This window comes from Sinocyclocheilus grahami, unplaced genomic scaffold (genome assembly GCF_001515645.1).
Source record: "Sinocyclocheilus grahami isolate Dianchi unplaced genomic scaffold, SAMN03320097.WGS_v1.1 scaffold39.1, whole genome shotgun sequence".
NCBI classification, from domain to species: Eukaryota; Metazoa; Chordata; class Actinopteri; order Cypriniformes; family Cyprinidae; genus Sinocyclocheilus; species Sinocyclocheilus grahami.
The window spans coordinates 4,223,316-4,242,066 of NW_015505218.1; the positions used below are offsets into that span (position 1 = coordinate 4,223,316).

Here is an 18,751-nt window from a genome sequence, read left to right on the forward strand (position 1 = left end):
AAAAAAAATCAAGGACAAGGTTTCAATTAAGTTATCTGCAGTACATTCATTGGATTTTTTTGCTCAGAAAGGTGAATTCAGCGATCTGTACTTTAGTTTTGTGACAAATTTTTGTCCTTTGACTTGAAAGCTTTGGCTCTTCAGATTATATAGTTGAGAGAGTCATGAAGGACAAGCAGTTCACCAAATGGCCAACCACATAGTTTTATCACACAAAGAAAATTCCCTGACCTCTGGCTCATTTATATGGTGCTAAAAATATCAGAGTGAATGTGTTTTTGAGATCTGAAGTCCATGAGCAAATGGAGAGAAGAGACATTAGAAAATGTCAAAGTGTCTCTATCATGGATCTGAGATTTCACTTCTATTCCCTTGCAGAAATTGAGGTGCGGTGTTTTCACAAGAGACAAAGGCCAAGCAAACATGGCTGCAGGGCTTGCCACATTGATAAGGTGAGGTCAATGCAAGCTCATAATCGACTTCAACAGCTTATGGCGCTTGCCCTCTGGGAATTTTCACATATCAACAAAAGCAGCTCGGCGGAGGAAGTAATAATCTGCTGATATCTGGACTGTGGCATGGGACTACCATCGCCAGCGGCTTTCCGAAATGCAAAGGTTTGTTTAGGGAAGATTTTTTTCTCTTTTCACGAAATTCCGATTTATCAATTCTCTGTGAGGCCTTTGTCTTCATCTTTTTGAAACCCTCTGGGTCTCAGAACACAAATGCATTACTGCTTAACTTCGGTTACCTACACAAATACATTTTCCCCAAAGTTAGCGCCTTAAATGTTTGTAGATGTGCTTTTACTGACTCGCATGGGTGCTCTTGTCAGTTTCTGTGTGTGTGCACATTTGCTTCATGTCATATTTAAAGAGCTGCGATCTCTAAGCAAATTAAATGAATGAATTCACAAATAACTCAAAGTGAGCTTCAATGACATGTCAACATTGGTAATGACTACTGACGTGTGTCAAATCAGCTTTGTTGTTCGTGACCCATTTATGTGTTTCTATTCAGCATGGTTGGTGTCATTAAAAAGGATTATATTAAAATGCGTCACACATTTGAAGTCTTGTGTAAATTGTTGAGGTATAATTGTATCGCTGCATATTAAGAAGCACAAAACTTGAAGATGAAGATTTTCTCTTCATTTTTGGTCGATCAGTGATTGTCCAGTATACGTTGCTTGCAAAGTTGATTCAGTGCAGGAATCCAACGATCCTACCTGCCAACCCATAAGCAAAGGCTGGTGTATCAGAGGACACATCACTGTGATGGATCATGAACTCTCTACAGTGTGACATGGGGAATAAACATCATGCTGTCATGTGATTTGAGCGAGAACTCAAGTGTGTGACACTATGCTGCAGAGGGAAAAAGCACACGACCTTCCTTATAAAGACCCCATAAAATCATTATTTTTACCCTTCTACATATCTCAAGAATTAATTTGCCCTCTATGTTTTGACACAGCAGTCCGTAGGCATTATAATCAAACCCAGTGATGGTGGAACACACTTTTAGCTGTGACAATGTTGAAATAGAGCAGCTCAGCAGTGGCTATCATTGAAACAACAACAGCATTATAGTTTTGGTGAGGGCATGGTTCTCTGAAGGGCGCATGCACCCAAATCTCACATTAAAATCACATCGTTTTTTTGATGCACATGTCAGATATCACTCTCTGAATGTGTCTCTGCAGACTTTAAGTCTATTGTTCTACACATGTAGGCTATTCACTTTAAAAGGATAGTTTCATTAATTAATTACTATGAGGCTATGTTGTTCCAAAGCCTTCTGCTTTTTTCTGTTAAACACAACAGGAGATTTTTTGAACAATCTTCACATACCTTTTATATAAATTATGACAGTTCATAGTGGACATATTCATAAAATTAGTCTTTAAGCCTTAATTTACAAGTACCAAGATTTAAGTCATTATTCATTTTAGTAATTTCTTAATTCAAGTCTTTATAACATTCCTCCTCCAGTTCAGATTTTTAAATCTGGCTATTGTATTTAAGAATCATAAAGTACTGCTGGATAATGGGTTGGGTTTTTATATAGAGATCACAAGAAAACTGTCAAATCTAATTAGATAACCTTACTTTAAAAACAACAACAACATGCAAACACTCTTTAGTTTCAAAAAATTATTTATATTAAATTAAATATACTAGGTTTGTATTCCAAACGACTCATTTAATTTGAGCTAACTAATGTAACATTTATTGTAACTTCAAATGTCTCAGTTATATTTACTTTAACAGTGATCTGATTACTTGTTAAAACCATTCAAATCAATTGCCTTAAAGGATCAGCCAATAAATTAAGCTTTGGTTGCCTAGCTAGCAAACACATACATGCACATGCTAATATGCCAGCAAAAACACTACCACTACTAAAAAAAAAACAGTAGTTACTGTTTTGTTTTTATAATACAACAATGACTGCATAAACAACTGCAGTTACTGCTTTTTTAAAATAAAGCAGTAATTAGTCTTAACATTTGGAGACCCATCTTCAACCTATCCACATGCTCTACTCTCCAGCACAATGGAAAACTCTAAAAATGCAGACATAGAAGCCCTTTTAGAACTAAATATAAGGTTTCTCAGTAACAAAGGCATAGTATACAAATAGTACAGATTACTAGTTTTTTACAGTTAAAATGAACAAATTGTTGTACATAAATAATAGGCATGCTAATAAGAAACTAATATTGAGAATTGGACTATTTTAAAGTGTTACCATAAAAAAAGAAAAAAAAAACCTTTAACGGTTCATTAACGCAAACTGAAATAATTGGAAATAACCCAGATGCCGGACAGTAAAGTACTGTCAGAATAGGATTTTAATTAGCAGATGGATAAAGGCATGTTATTGTGTGATGCTTTCGTATGTAGCTGTAGTGACTTTTGGTTCATGTGGTGTTGTTGCGTATGAGAAAGAATCGTTAATGACGAACAGCTGGTGAAAGTCTCACTGCATCTCATTACAAGGTTCTTCTCACTTCAGATGTGCTGCAGGGCAATATACCTCAGGAAAATGATAAGATTTTCACATGCAGCTTTCCTAAACGTGTTATAAAATATTTCATTCCAGGAGACTTTACTAGGGGTTTGGAAGATACGCTGTGCCTTAAAATTTAGTCCGTGTGTTGGAACACACCCCGTGATCTTTTTACATTTTTATCTTCTTCTCACAGAAAAGTCCATCGCTGGTAAGAAAGTGTGAGCCAAACATTCTTGGAAATGTATAAAATGACCTCTGTCAGAGACATGTTTGAAGTTCTGTTTTTATGTAAATCAGTGGAGTGTCCTTGACTACAGTGAGATTTTAATAGTCTATTTTTAGCTGCTGTTACCACAAACCAGAGGTGAGGGTTTGCCTTCATGTGCTAACTGCTCAGAAGTGCTCTCCATATGAACAATTTGCAAGCGACATGGTGCTGGAAAGCCATATTGCGGCGGCTCTAAAAACAAATCATATTTCATGTTTGCCATTTGTGGGTTGTATTATCATGTGAAAAACAATGGCAAGACTAATACAGTAATAATGGATGATGTGAAATATGTTTTATCAGCTTTTATTAGTGTACCAAGGCCCAGAGATTTTTAAAGGTTGTTGCATTAAACCCCTTCAAAGGCGATTTAATGCAACTCTGACAATAAAGTGCTGCATATTCATTTTTAAAACAAATCTCTGTCCTGGGTTTGAAACCTACTAAATAATTCATTTATTTGATTAACTCAAAAGGAAAAGGTGGAGTAGATCATTATTAGAGAAGATAAATGCATGAGAATGTGAAACAGTTTTATGAAAAGGTTTTGAGGAGGAAATGCTAAAAATGCAAATGTCTGTATTTGATAATTAAACACATGGACCTGTAGCAAAATAACTAAAGTGACTAAGCATTCATGTCACAAATTAAAGTACATTATATTTTGAACAAAGCATTTATCTAGGATTTAGGATGACATAAATGGGTAGCAGGCATGTTTTATTCCAAACCAAGATTGCAGATTAAAATGTACATATACTGTATGTAGGCCTATAGAAGTGTATCCTAGGCTTATTCCTGTTTTGCAGTACATTTCGATTTCTCTGGTAAAAAAAATAAAATAAATGTTCTACCAAATGCTATACCAGGCTTTCAGAAATATGTTCTGCTCAAGCTCAGGCACTTTCTTCATTAATTATTACATGGTTATTTACACAGTGACAAGAAAATTAACAGAATGCAGAAAGATGATGGAAAAAAGATCCAAAGTTGCTCAGTGAGGCACAGAGAGTGACTCTACTTGAATTTCTTTTTATAGTTTTGATATTATTATAACCAATTCTGTCATTTTATCAAACAGAATGGGATGTTTTAAAGTGAGAAAAGCCAACTAGCAAACTACAAAACATCACAAAATTCCTCAAATCCACTGCTAATGTTTACTGATGCTTGTGCTGTTGTTGTCCAACCAAAATGGGTCCATGAGCAAATGGAGAGAAGAGACATTAGAAAATGTCAAAGTGTCTCTATCATGGATCTGAGATTTCACTTCTATTCCCTTGCAGAAATTGAGGTGCGGTGTTTTCACAAGAGACAAAGGCCAAGCAAACATGGCTGCAGGGCTTGCCACATTGATAAGGTGAGGTCAATGCAAGCTCATAATCGACTTCAACAGCTTATGGCGCTTGCCCTCTGGGAATTTTCACATATCAACAAAAGCAGCTCGGCGGAGGAAGTAATAATCTGCTGATATCTGGACTGTGGCATGGGACTACCATCGCCAGCGGCTTTCCGAAATGGTTTCCAAACAAATCCCTTCTAAAAAAAGAGAAAAGTGCTTTAAGTGATTTATCAATTCTCTGTGAGGCCTTTGTCTTCATCTTTTTGAAACCCTCTGGGTCTCAGAACACAAATGCATTACTGCTTAACTTCGGTTACCTACACAAATACAAATAAAGTTGCGCCTTAAATGTTTGTAGATGTGCTTTTACTGACTCGCATGGGTGCTCTTGTCAGTTTCTGTGTGTGTGCACATTTGCTTCATGTCATATTTAAAGAGCTGCGGTCTCTAAGAAAATTAAATGAATGAATTCACAAATAACTCAAACTGAGCTTCAATGACATGTCAACATTGGTAATGACTACTGACGTGTGTCAAATCAGCTTTGTTGTTCGTGACCCATTTATGTGTTTCTATTCAGCATGGTTGGTGTCATTAAAAAGGATTATATTAAAATGCGTCACACATTTGAAGTCTTGTGTAAATTGTTGAGGTATAATTGTATCGTAAAAAAAATAAAATAAATGTTCTACCAAATGCTATACCAGGCTTTCAGAAATATGTTCTGCTCAAGCTCAGGCACTTTCTTCATTAATTATTACATGGTTATTTACACAGTGACAAGAAAATTAACAGAATGCAGAAAGATGATGGAAAAAAGATCCAAAGTTGCTCAGTGAGGCACAGAGAGTGACTCTACTTGAATTTCTTTTTATAGTTTTGATATTATTATAACCAATTCTGTCATTTTATCAAACAGAATGGGATGTTTTAAAGTGAGAAAAGCCAACTAGCAAACTACAAAACATCACAAAATTCCTCAAATCCACTGCTAATGTTTACTGATGCTTGTGCTGTTGTTGTCCAACCAAAATGGTCACTTCCTGGGGATGGTTTAATTAAGGAAGTGACTTTAATTACAAAATATTACACACGACTAATAAAACGTTAAACTGATTATTAATTAAAGCAACATTTAATTAAATCCCAATTTTAAAAAAACTTTAGTTTGAAATATTTAAGAATAAAATGAGGAAACAGAATAGGACTTAATAAATTGCCATTTATATTGTGAATTGTAGTGAAAGTAAACTTTCATTATATGATTTCCAAAGATTGTTTATAGAGTTTAACATTTCAACCAATCTATATATATATATATAGATATCATGAAGACATGAAAAAAAATGGGATGTGACATGCTGCTTATAGGACACTGCAGTCTGTAACATTCCAGTTTACACTCTGAGCTCAACAGTTATGAATCCCTGACCAAGCAACATTTAATTAAATCCCAATTTTAAAAAAACTTTAGTTTGAAATATTTAAGAATAAAATGAGGAAACAGAATAGGACTTAATAAATTGCCATTTATATTGTGAATTGTAGTGAAAGTAAACTTTCATTATATGATTTCCAAAGATTGTTTATAGAGTTTAACATTTCAACCAATCTATATATATATATATAGATATCATGAAGACATGAAAAAAAAATATCCTGACTGGATTGTAAAAATGAGTTGTTAGGTCACCATTTAAAGGTTTTCATTTTAATCACTTTTTTTGTTTTTTTGCCTTCACTAGTTGATTTGAAATGGTCCTGTGGTGTGCTGGGATGTGACATGCTGCTTATAGGACACTGCAGTCTGTAACATTCCAGTTTACACTCTGAGCTCAACAGTTATGAATCCCTGACATTTGTGCGCATAGCAAACAGTACAAATCCTGGAAAGACATATTTGTATTCGATACTGTCAGAATGTGCGTAAACCTATTTGAGCTGTCAGCTCATCCTTACATCCTCACATCAGGACTGGCTTCCTGCCAGACAAAAAGAAAAAGAAAAAAAAACCCCAGATGAATTCTGGTGAACTGTTTCATCATTGAAATTCAACTTGTAAACTGTTTTGAGATAAGACTACAGCTGATCAAATGACACTGACTGTTCAGGCTACCTGTCTCCATCCATGAGGAAGTGCGCTGCTTGATCTAGTACACTGCTGTTTTAATCGGTGAAAGTTTCCACACACATTCTCTTTTTCGCTGTACACTCTAAAAGTTCAGTTTTTAGATCAATATTTTGAGAGCTGATTAAATGTATCCTGTTATTTTTCCTCTTTAATCCAAACTAAATTTTATGGCAAACATAATAAATGTATTGACTCTGTGTATTTTTGCAAGGCAGTCACAATGGGTTCTGGATGACCCGCCATATTGTACTGTAACTATCAATGAAGCAGTTTGCTCAAGAGCATAATGATGAGCAAAAGAGCAAAAAGGAGTTTGTCCATTACTATTTGGGCATTTAAAGGGACTACACTTATGAAATAAATATATATATATAATATTTAATATTTGTTTACTGAAACATTTTAGGATTTTTGGACAGTTTGCCTTTAGCATGGCACCATGGTGTATGTAAAATGAGATTTGACATTTATAACTTTATAAAATGGACTGATTGATAAATTCAAAGGCGGAGAGTGAACCAACTCCAGGGTAAGGCTAAAAGCAGCCAAATGTATTAAACATCATAAATCCGTCTTTTTAGGCAAGAACCAGACATGGGTGTCATGTAGGCTAAAAAATGTTTAATGGGACTGAATTTGTATTTAACGTGATTACAATTGAATAAAAACGTTAGACATTGATAATTTCCTTTCCACGGTTATTCAAACAGCGAATAAATTATATATAGAAAGTGACATTATCACTAACATTGATCTATCGCGTTTAAGCACTCTCAAAAAAAAAATCTATCGTTATAATCACTAAAGCTGTATACACTGTGAAATGAATCTCTTACTTACATTGTAGGTACATCTGCGCTTTGTTGTTTATAATGAGAGAATTTGCAAGAGTCCGGAATTCAGGCAGCGAACACACGCGCACTCAACCAAACTGATCTGTTTAAACGATGACTCATCTGAACGCTTCTGATTGGCCATTGCATTCCTAAGCTCAACAGAATTGTGTGTGATTGGTTCAAATGCGCAACACTGTAAAAACGCCTAAAATGAAATATGGTGAAACATGAGCAGATCTTAATTTAATGCCTCAATCGACACTGTCTATTCATATTCACTTTGCTAGCAACAGACGTAGTATATTTAATTTATTTGTGCAGGGGCATTTTTGTCCAATTTAGTGCCATTTTTGCCCCAAGTCCCTGTGGCCAGGGGAAGGCTAAGCCTTACCTTCGCTCCGCCTGTGGATAAATTGCTAACCCCATACATGTTCCAGATATATTAACACTGTATATTTTCAAAATACATGAAATAATTTGTTTATAATTCATATATAAGGGAATGTATTTTCTTTGCATAATGATTTTCCAAACTGCATTTTTCGTCCATTGGTAATGTTAAAGGTTTCTTGCACCACAAAACAATGATAATCTAATAGTAGGCCTACAGTTTCCCTCTAGTTTTCTTTTTCTTGAAATTTGATTTATCTGATTCTTCTCAGATTTAAACATTCAGTTCTTATTGTAAATTAGAGAATATCTTTAAAGACCGCATGTAAATTATGATCATCCACTAACCTGCATAATATGTCATATGGTAATGTCCTAATGGTTTTGGTATCAAAGGCATAGCGATTTCTTAAAACTCCCTTTTTGTGGTTAGTTTCATAATTGATCTAGATTAGGCAAGGAGCTTTGCATTGTAATATGTTGTCTTGGAATTTTTATTTTATTTTTATGAGACATTATTCACTTAAAAGAGAAGTGAAATGTTTTATGATAGGGCTGATATTATACAGTGGAAAACTGATGAATGGTGGCCACAGTGCATATAGTGCTGAGCCATTTTAACAGTGAAAACTCACTGCAATATAACTAGACATTCAGACACAGATTTCCCTCCTTGCGGTAATGATACAGACATGATGAAAATCCCTGAACATTGCAGTTGACAGAGCACCTCTCAAAGCTCCACTGCAGCCTTTTCCATGTGTTAGCTCCAACTTGCCAGATGCCAGACATCAGACATGCTTATTCACTGTCACAGAGACGGCCCTCAGATGTGGCGTAAGACAGGGCAGTGTATTTTGTCCTCATCTCTGCTGCTGGGGACAGATTTGTGCAGGGAAGAACCCCTGTGACATCTGGCCCTTATGTCGGCGGTGGGCCTAAGCTGCCTAATGAAGGGACATGCTTGTGCTTGGCACTGCACTGCACACCATTTATTAACGTCAGAGAAAGTCACACCAGGGTCTGCTGCACACTTTAATGATGGTACACTCAAGCTCACAGTGTTTGCATGCATTTGTGTGAGAAAGCTAGTCCTGTTGGACAGGCTTACACTTCATACACACTCTTGTCCTGGAGTTCCTGTAAAATTTGTTCTTAACTAATAGAAGAGACATTATATGAAATTATGCAATGTTTAAGATATCCAACATCAGATTCCTGAGTTTAATTGTTCAAGTATTCAATATTTTCACAGAATAAATCATTCTAGTATTGTTGTTTTTTGTCCAGTAGTTTCCCCATTTTACTGTAACAAATAATTGCTATAAATTATTGTCTACTATAGTATTCTTCCATAGCTTTGCATGATAATGTCACTATTCTGAAGTGCACTCCAGAGGGTCAGAAGCCAACGACCAAAAAAACTCCATTTATAAGCCTGATTAGAAATGCTATAGAAAAAACTCACACGAAGAACGCATACGGAGAAAACCAGCATACATTTTCCAAACTATTAATATTAAACTTTGGATGAGGGGTATATTTTAAACTACTGCTATTTGTCTACACCTTTAGGCACAATTCTGATCCAGAAGTGAAAGTATTGAAAATATTAAAACAGGGCCTTGGGTTTGTGCAGTTTACGTCTTGTTCTGGCAAACCTGCCAGAGATTTTCGTGTGAACCTGTAGACCCTGATGGGGTTCAGGTGCGTTTGATAAGTGTTGAAACAGAGCACTGCATGATGGGAAAAGTTACTCAAGTCTTAAGATCCCCAGCACAATGCCCACATGTCTAGAAATGAAATAAAGACTACATAAGGCATCATGCATTGGTGTGTTTAAAAGCTTTATTATGTACTGTGACGTATAAAACCTTGTTGCTGGTCATGATCTGTTACTTCTAAGCATTACAATACATGAGAGAATTCACTTTTTTATTCATTGTTTCTTCTAAGCATTACAATACATGAGAGAATGTATTGTGGGTGAGTTCAGTCCCATTATTGAGTCTCAGTACCTGGTCTTCTAAGTAAGCAAAATAACTAGATAAAAGCAATTCCTTTATTCTCTATATTGGCACAGAGAGATGATGACCGAAAGATTTGCTGACAACTGCTGAGTGAAACTGGCATTAAACCGGTTTCAGATATAGAAAGATTTATTACAAATATTTGTTTATGACTATTTAAAAAATGCTGAAATTATAGCTTTACTGTTTCAGTGGAGATTATGTGCAAACTCTTATTTGACAAATATATAGACCATTCTGTACAATCTAGTGACTGTTTTCAGGTATATGCGCTGAATCCTACAAGCTTTCCAAATCCTCCAGAAAGATGCCGTTTCATTTGTACAGTCATAAGGAAATTGAATTTTAAAATTCGGTCTGAGCTGTGTTGATAACCTCAAGGGCATTTAAAAAAAAACATGATTGGATGTTTTGAAATTTTCACTGCAAGGAGAAAAAGCTCAAAAACACATTCAGCTGAGGACCTCAAAGCATTAATGAGAGTGTGTTTTCCATTAAAGATTTATGCACTGGATTTTGATTACATGCGTCACATTTCCATTATGATGTGCATTTGTGTGAAATTCACTTACTGTATGTATTGTCTTACTGGTAAATCATTTTTGAAGCCTCAGGCTTTGAAAGCACAGGTTCTGATGAGTAATTTGTGCTGTATTTCAACACTGCTAGTAATGACATACGCAGAGCAAACTGAGTCATATGCTCACAGATGTCACAGTGGCAGAAAGCACAGAAACAAGCTGCTTTTATAACATCAAAAATACAAGCAAAATTGTTTGTTGCATAAAGACATTTATAAGTATTCAGTTGCAAGTTGTTGTAGATCTATCAAGATTTCATGCACCACGTTAAACCCTCCCATTTAGCTGTCAATGAGGTGACATAGCGGAGATGACATACTTAGACAAAATATACTCCATCTTCAACAGCCATTTAATCCAATTATGTCCTTTTTTTGTCCTGTGGGATAAAAAGATTAAGTGAAAAGAGGATATATTACCAAAAAATGCAAGACCTTACAGCATAGCATTATGCAAAAGAAAGGATTTAAACCGGAAAACAATGTTAAGATCAACATAGCCTCATATTATACCACAATATGTGGCATGCCTTCTGACCACCATAATGCAATATTGAATTTATGGGTCTCTGAAGAATTCAAACGGGTTGTGATACAGCTTAAGAAATGTATCTGCTTGGACCTTCTATGTGATCTGAATAAGCCAATCCAGGGTGAGGTCCATCTCATATGACACTGTTCACATTTCATTTAGCTGAAAAAGACAATAAAAACATTCTCAACTTAGTGTCACTCAAAAAGACAAATTATCATTATGTATCTTTTCAACTGGAAAAAATAGGCTTATATAGATCAGCTCTATATTCTACGTCAATACATACCAGCCAGGTAAGCACCATTTATTTAATTTTTATTTCTGATGTGATCAATCGGTGTTTTTGATTTTATTTTACTGCAGTATCTTCTGACCACCATAATGCAATATTGAATTTATGGGTCTCTGAAGAATTCAAACGGGTTGTGATACAGCTTAAGAAATGTATCTGCTTGGACCTTCTATGTGATCTGAATAAGCCAATCCAGGGTGAGGTCCATCTCATATGACACTGTTCACATTTCATTTAGCTGAAAAAGACAATAAAAACATTCTCAACTTAGTGTCACTCAAAAAGACAAATTATCATTATGTATCTTTTCAACTGGAAAAAATAGGCTTATATAGATCAGCTCTATATTCTACGTCAATACATACCAGCCGGTAAGCACCATTTATTTAATTTTCAACCGGTGTTTTTGATTTTATTTTACTGCAGTATCTAAAAGCTTTCTCATGCCGTCCTTTCCCATCTGTCACAAACCAAGTGTGACTTTACAGTGACTTACACAAGATGGATACGCAGTGGTCATCTGTGCCCTGTAGTGATGTTCTGTCAAGATCAGCTCTGTTCAGATCCATGGAAATGAGTTCTCAACACTGGTGGGGAAAGAAGAGAGAGAGAGAATTTTTTTTTTTTGTGGATTCTTCACACCATTAATTCTGAGTTTCCACCAACATCTGCCAATACAAGAACATTATCACACACAAGTAAGACAGCTCATAAACTGTGGGCTGAAACACATCTCAAGCAATGTTGGCAGTGACCTCGAGAAAGCGCAGTTACATTGACAAGCATCTGTCAGTTGGATGCTGTTGTCTAAATCCCTGCAATTATCTTTGGTTTCCAGAACAAATCCCTCAGTCGACTTGCCAAGTGTGTATAGTGTTACCATAATGGCAGAGAATAAGAGAGTGCAAGTGCACTCCTGCAAGCAGAGGGTGTCATTGTATCACTGTCAAACCTCTGAATTTTTTGTCTGACTGCATTAATTGACTCTTCAATCATAACATAATCTTCACTGCTTTTGGTGCATAGCCAAAAAAAAGGCAAGATTGAGACTAAATAAAATTTGTTGTGAATCATAATGTGAATATGTGAAATACAATTATAAATACAAACAGTACTATGCATTATGAGCAGTGGAGCATTTAATCAAGGTTTGTCAAGGTTTGGCTGGTTAACATGTTAGGAATGCCATAACTACCTAGTATTAATATTATGAGTGTATAACGGAGTCTAAAAAATGTCTTTCTCCATTGATGGCCCATTTAAAATTAGTTGCATATTCTGACATAAGAAACATTCAGTATACATACAATAATAAGGATTTATCCACTTATTATTGATCTCCTTGTTTCAATCGCCATTTCCACAAAGATTTCACTCAAAGTTTTAAATTAATCACTTATTGTCTTGTTTTCAAATGTCCTTGAATCACAGCAGAACAATTAACTTCTTAAAACAGCTGTAATTTGCGAAGAATTAAGCAGATAAAGAGATGGGTGAGTGGTAAACTGATTACAAGAAAACAGGTGAAAACAGCAAGGCCCGCTGTATTCTGAATTGACAAACAGATGCTAGGCACTCTGGGAATGTGGCCCCTGGCTCACACAGTTATAAGCTCAGCATGAGAATGGCTCGGTGCGATGTGTCTGCCAAAACAGCGCGAATAATGTTGGAATCCATTATACCCCCATATTACTAATCAGTCAAACACCAAAAGTAAACAGACGCTATGCAAACATGGCTGCATTTTCCAGGTGATGTGCTCAGGAGGGACTACACGAGTGTGATTTTCACTAGAGGAGAATAAGTCACAAATGCATGTCTTCCTAAAGCATATGGAGTGTTTATTAAATGTTCTCTATAATGAGAAGAGTGGGACTACTGCTAATTGAGATTCATTAAAAACTAAAGGATAATTACATTGCATCTCGCATGCTGAATTGAATATTTGATTATCGCACTATTAAGAGTGCTGTGGTTTCGAAGCATAGCTGTGATACGGCAGTGGGTCGTGCTGAAATTCAGACCGAAAAAATGATTGCAAGTGTAATATTTTTCAACAGTCCAGAAAACAAGATGTTAATATTGAGTAAATATAATAATAATAATAATAATCTTACATTTCAAGGCTTCGCGAAGGTAACCCAAAAATTTAAGTTCCACCAATATCGTTCCTCCTAATAGCTGTGATGTGGACTAGGCTATTCTCACAGAATTAGAACAATTATTAAAACTTTATAGTTCTAATTATCATTATAGTTATCATCTTTACTGTGAACGGCATTTAACTGTTGTATAACTTGATATACCGCTAGCTATTTTAAGTAAAGGCAATTTTTCACTAAGCTTTCTGTACACTTATAAGAGGCAGGTATAAACGATACTCTATATATGTAACACGAAATTGCATCTATCCTCTCAAGGAAGTGTGGCTTCTGTAATTGGATGTTTAAATTGTGCGGTTACAGTTTCTTAAAGCACACTACTTACCTGGCATACAGCATCTGCACACACTGTTTATAAGCATTTCCCCCTCACTTCTCACTTCTCACTGATTGGTTTTATCAGTATGCTCCACATATCGACTGCAAAGCGCCTGCAACGGCAGGCAAGAGATGTTACTCAGGTTAAACAAACGAAATGTTTAAGGGGAGGCTGGGAAGGGATATCCTACTCTTGGCAGCATACAAGGCAGAGATAGAGCGGTATAGATATGTGGGTGGACCTGGTGCTGGGGAAGCTGCTGATGATACAGACATACCCTCCTCAGCGTCTAAAATCTTGCCTGAAGATAGATGACATGAATATAACCATGAATATGACCACAGTCTGACATACTGGTATTTATTGAAGAATGAATAGCCTGACGTTCAGTTGTTTCGGGTGTTTTGTTTGTTAAAGATTTTTATACGCCGTTTATGATTCACGATCTACTGAAGAAAAAGCTGTATCTTCTTTCACTCTCCTCCATGCTGACTGTCCGATGGCTTGAAGTAGGAAATGATTACATCTCACATTACATTCTCAGGCTTAAATAAAAGCTACAAGCTTCATTTAAAAGAATTTAGTGGATTTATTTTCAAATCTCTACATCGTCTGCGCTGACTATTGGTTTTGGAAAAGTAAATGGAGGCTGGATTAACTGGTCTCTTTCCATTATCCACGTTCATTCAAGAAGGATCCTCTGAAGAGGCTATAGGCGCGAGGCTCATGCACTCTTTCAAGCCCAAGTCATAAAAGTCAGTTTAATTCCCGTATAATGGCTTTAACTGAGGCACTAAATTGTAGGATATCAAAATCACAGGGGTATAAATTAAAATAATACCACATTTCAAAAGATGAAAAGACCAACAGACTCATCATCCCACATTTCAAAGGTCTGAACACTGCTAAGAAATTTCTCTTTTTGTACAGTTAAGAGCTTTGTGTCCTTAACATTTGTTTGTCTGCTCGCCTGCTGTGTTAAGCCCAAAGGAACTGAATTACGGGACCAGCATGTAACATCTTCAAGCACCATGCTGCCTAACAAAATCATTTTAACACTCATCCTTGTGTTTGAGCTGGTTAAATCTGCATATTTATATTGATTTCAATTTTAGGTAATGTTGATATTCTTTATATTTTTCCTCTTTATCCGCTTTTGTATTGTTGTGAAAGTATCCTAATATCATGGCTATATTAAAAGTTGTTCTTTGAGCCACGACTGTGATTTTTTTTTTTTTACACACAATTCCTACTATGTGAAAGAAATGTGATAACGATTCTAAAGCCCTTTCAAATGACTCTCCATCTCCGTCTCTTGCTCTCTATGTGATGACCAACTTGTCATAGAAAACAACAGTGATTTTCAACAGTGATGGAAACTCCACTAGTATTTGACAGCAAACTGAATGTCTTGTGTGTGAAGTACAGACACTCAACAGAAAGCATCATGCATTAATCTGTTATTGTCATCATAAATGTATTCTTCCTCGCCGCAGAAAGAAAATGCATTATGAATCACAGAAGACCAGATTTAACAACCTAAAATGTCCGGTTGCTTGTTACTAATGAGTCATAAACTGATATTTTTTTCATATTAACCACCTTCACATTTGCAGTCAAAATATCAGACCTCATGCACTCTCTTTCACTGTGGAGCAGTGTATAAAGACAAATGAGATATACATCCAAGCTTCAAAATCCTCTGCTGACTGCATGTTCATGCCGAAGGCAATACTGTGAAATAGCTATATCGCCACCCACCTGTGTGCCACTAATTAGAAGACAATGCCTATTTTAATTAGCAAGCCTAAAGCCATTCAGTGTCATACCAGTCCACAAATCATAATATCATATTATTTAAATAATGAATAATCTCTTTTTCTTTTCATTTAATTACATATTCTAGACAAATTTAATATAAGGGTTAAAGATTTATTTCATGCAGGCCATTAACAAAAACCACAGCAGTGTTAATGCAGCTAAAACACTTGTGCCATCGTTTCCATTCCCATTACCTTTCCATTCTCAAATAAGCCATCTGATAGGTGTCAGTGATTTAATCATCCTTTGTTGGCTTACAAATGGTTTTCTGTGTGAAAAAACGCATCTGTTTGAGCATGCCCCTGTCTTGTCCTTAATTAGACTATAAAACATGGCTGACCTCTACAAAAGACCATCCATCCATCAAGAGAACCAAAATAATGCGACGATGGTCAAAATTAATAGAATGACTAATATATGCATTTTGGAAGACCCACGCTTTAAAAAAAAGCTTAAATCGATATTGAAAATGTTGCATTAATGGATTTTTTTTCATTTTTGTTTGTTTCTGATGCACCTAATTGCCTTAGCAAAAGAAAAAAATAAACCAAACAAAATGAGTCCCAAAGAATAGTGTGTTTTTGTCTCTTGTTGCTGTTATGCTTCACATGCGGGGATCTCCTGCAGCATATTTAATACAAAAAAATATTAATTACCCAAATATTCAAAGCATTGTTCCGGAAGGCCACATTTCACTCGAGGTCAAACAATCACTCCTTAATATTTTAGTGGTGTGTGCAATTAATCTGTGCGTAGTGTCACAAGTCTATATCATACTGAGTGGGTTTCTGTCTTCAAGCTATATCCCAATAGGATGTTTGTGTTACTTGCTAAATGGCTTATTAATTGTACATGCTCCTCACTCTGAAACAAAATTTTTTTGTTTTATTATTTTGTCTTGCTCTAAGACAGCTCTGTGATACATATAGGTGTATACTTGGTGTTTCTGATGTAGCATGACAGATTTATGCTAAATGACTTCCATAATCCATATTTTTTTATATAGGTTATAGGTATAGGTTTTATATAGGATATAGGTTTCCCTGCCTATATTGGGTGAAAATGGATGGATGTATGGTCTTCCATAATAATAAAAATCAGGTAAGAACTCATAATAAACTCCAGCAAAAAACAAATATATACCTAAACTGTATTTGAATGCAATTTTTTTTGTTTAGAGACACTTTTGGAGCTTACCCAGTCTGATTCAATCCACTGCATCTCAGCTCACAGAGAGACTGGTACCTGTTGGAAGGATAAATCAAATTTAGGATATAGATTTTGAGGTGCTATAAGTATAATACACAAAATGAAGAAGAGACAATGAGTGAGACTGACTACAAGTCAAAACAAACGTACACTCGCATGCACGAATAACAGATGAATTGAAAACAGTTTGACAAAGCATATGTTACTATCAAAAAAGTAAACCAATTTGTGGGGGAGGACAAAAGCTGTCAGAGCAGAATATGATTTGAGAGCAACCATCTTTTTCAGCGTGTCTTGTTAAAAAGCTTAGTTTAGCTGGTCAGGTATTAAAGATCAGTTTTAGCTTTTTTTTAAAAGATGGATTGTTAATTGTGTTGTTTTATGTGTTAGTAAGTCATTTTTGATGTCACTAGTTAACTTTATTAGCGGATTTAGAGGGCCGAGGCATTTATTTGGAGTTAGTGAGGGCAGGTTTACTTTTTGAAGTATAAATAACTTAATTTATGACTGGCATTCGCAACATTAGAGTTATTATTAGGGTTACCTGCTTAATGTTTAGTCATCCTTTCGAAGTCTTAATACGCGTCAGCATTCCGTTCTAATAGTCACAAAAAAGAGTTCAGGTCTCTATGGGGCCTTCAATAGTGCTGATATTTAAAAGCATTGATATTACAACACAAATGCAGCCTTCTGATGTTCATTAACATAAATAGCAAAAGAGGAAAATATACTGTAAGTAGCAAAGATAAAGCATTTTAACTGGATCCCATTCACTCCTGCGAGTGATGAAACAGTGTGAATATCAGACATATTCACATTGGCTACAGTGGTTAACACCAAAGGCTGAAGGTACTTCATCTTATTGGAATATGGGGACGTTCTTACCTCCTGAATCTCCATATCATTCTCAGAGTCACGTTAGCGCAGACAAGTCAGTCCGACTTATTGTTTAATAAGCTGAAGCTTAAAGAGTGTGTTAAAAAAGATTCAATTTATTGATCTAAACAGTTGATTTCCATTAACATGTTAAACATTTAAATGACTAATCAAGAGTCAATGAACAATTTAGAGCTAATGTTAAAAATTATTTAACAAAGTTTAATTCTATTAAATGTAGCTTATCTATTATTACACAAAATGACTTGACAACGTCTCTACGGTTCCTTTTTGTGGATTTTCTTTGTGTTATATAGATATATATATAAAAACATATCCATTTCCTCAGGTCAAACAGGCATTTAGTACTAGAGACAAGTACGTACCTAATCTAATTTTACAAAAATTATCTCATCTTTATTAACAAATTATAGCAACACAAGTTTAACAATTATAATCACCTAGTTAGAGAAGCTTGCACAAGGCGCTTTACATCCTTTTTATTACATTTTTATGTACAAATACAAGCTACACACAAAGCAAAGCACTTGGATGTGGCTACATACATAGCCAATTGCTTTCAAACCCAATACTGATATCAAAATGAAATATACAAACTCAGTATTTACCATCATCAAATCAAGAAGTATTAGGAAGATGTTATGTACAAAATTAGTCTCTCCACTCTGGCAATACATTTTTGTCTTAACGTAAAGGTTCCCAAAGTCAGGGAAGCATAATGTGTAGCTAATTCCATGCTTTACATTTGGGGGACAAACAATGGAAAACTAAAGGAATGACAAAAGTACACTGCCAAATCCTGGCCAGAATAAAGCTCATAAAGTATCAAACAAAGAAGTCAACAGTTTCAGATAAAGGTTATCTGAAAGGTTACCCACTCGCTCCCCTCCCGGACAGCACTCAGACCAGAGCGACTTTCTC

General features: G+C 35.5%; 2 long non-coding RNA genes across 2 annotated transcripts in view; both read right to left on the minus strand.

Annotated features, from left to right (window-relative positions):
* Positions 1–866, minus strand: part of LOC107582027 (uncharacterized) — an 18,304-nt gene extending 17,438 nt beyond the window's left edge. The window contains exon 1 of the long non-coding RNA XR_001608893.1: positions 853–866. This is a non-coding gene — a long non-coding RNA (uncharacterized lncRNA). The remainder of the gene's footprint in view (positions 1–852) is intronic.
* A 10,670-nt stretch (positions 867–11,536) lies between these two features.
* On the minus strand, positions 11,537–14,595 carry LOC107581965 (uncharacterized). The gene is made up of 3 exons (XR_001608885.1): positions 13,910–14,595; positions 11,919–12,009; positions 11,537–11,660 (listed from the first exon to the last, which is right to left on the minus strand). It is a non-coding gene; the product is annotated as an uncharacterized lncRNA (long non-coding RNA).
* Positions 14,596–18,751: the final 4,156 nt, after the last annotated feature.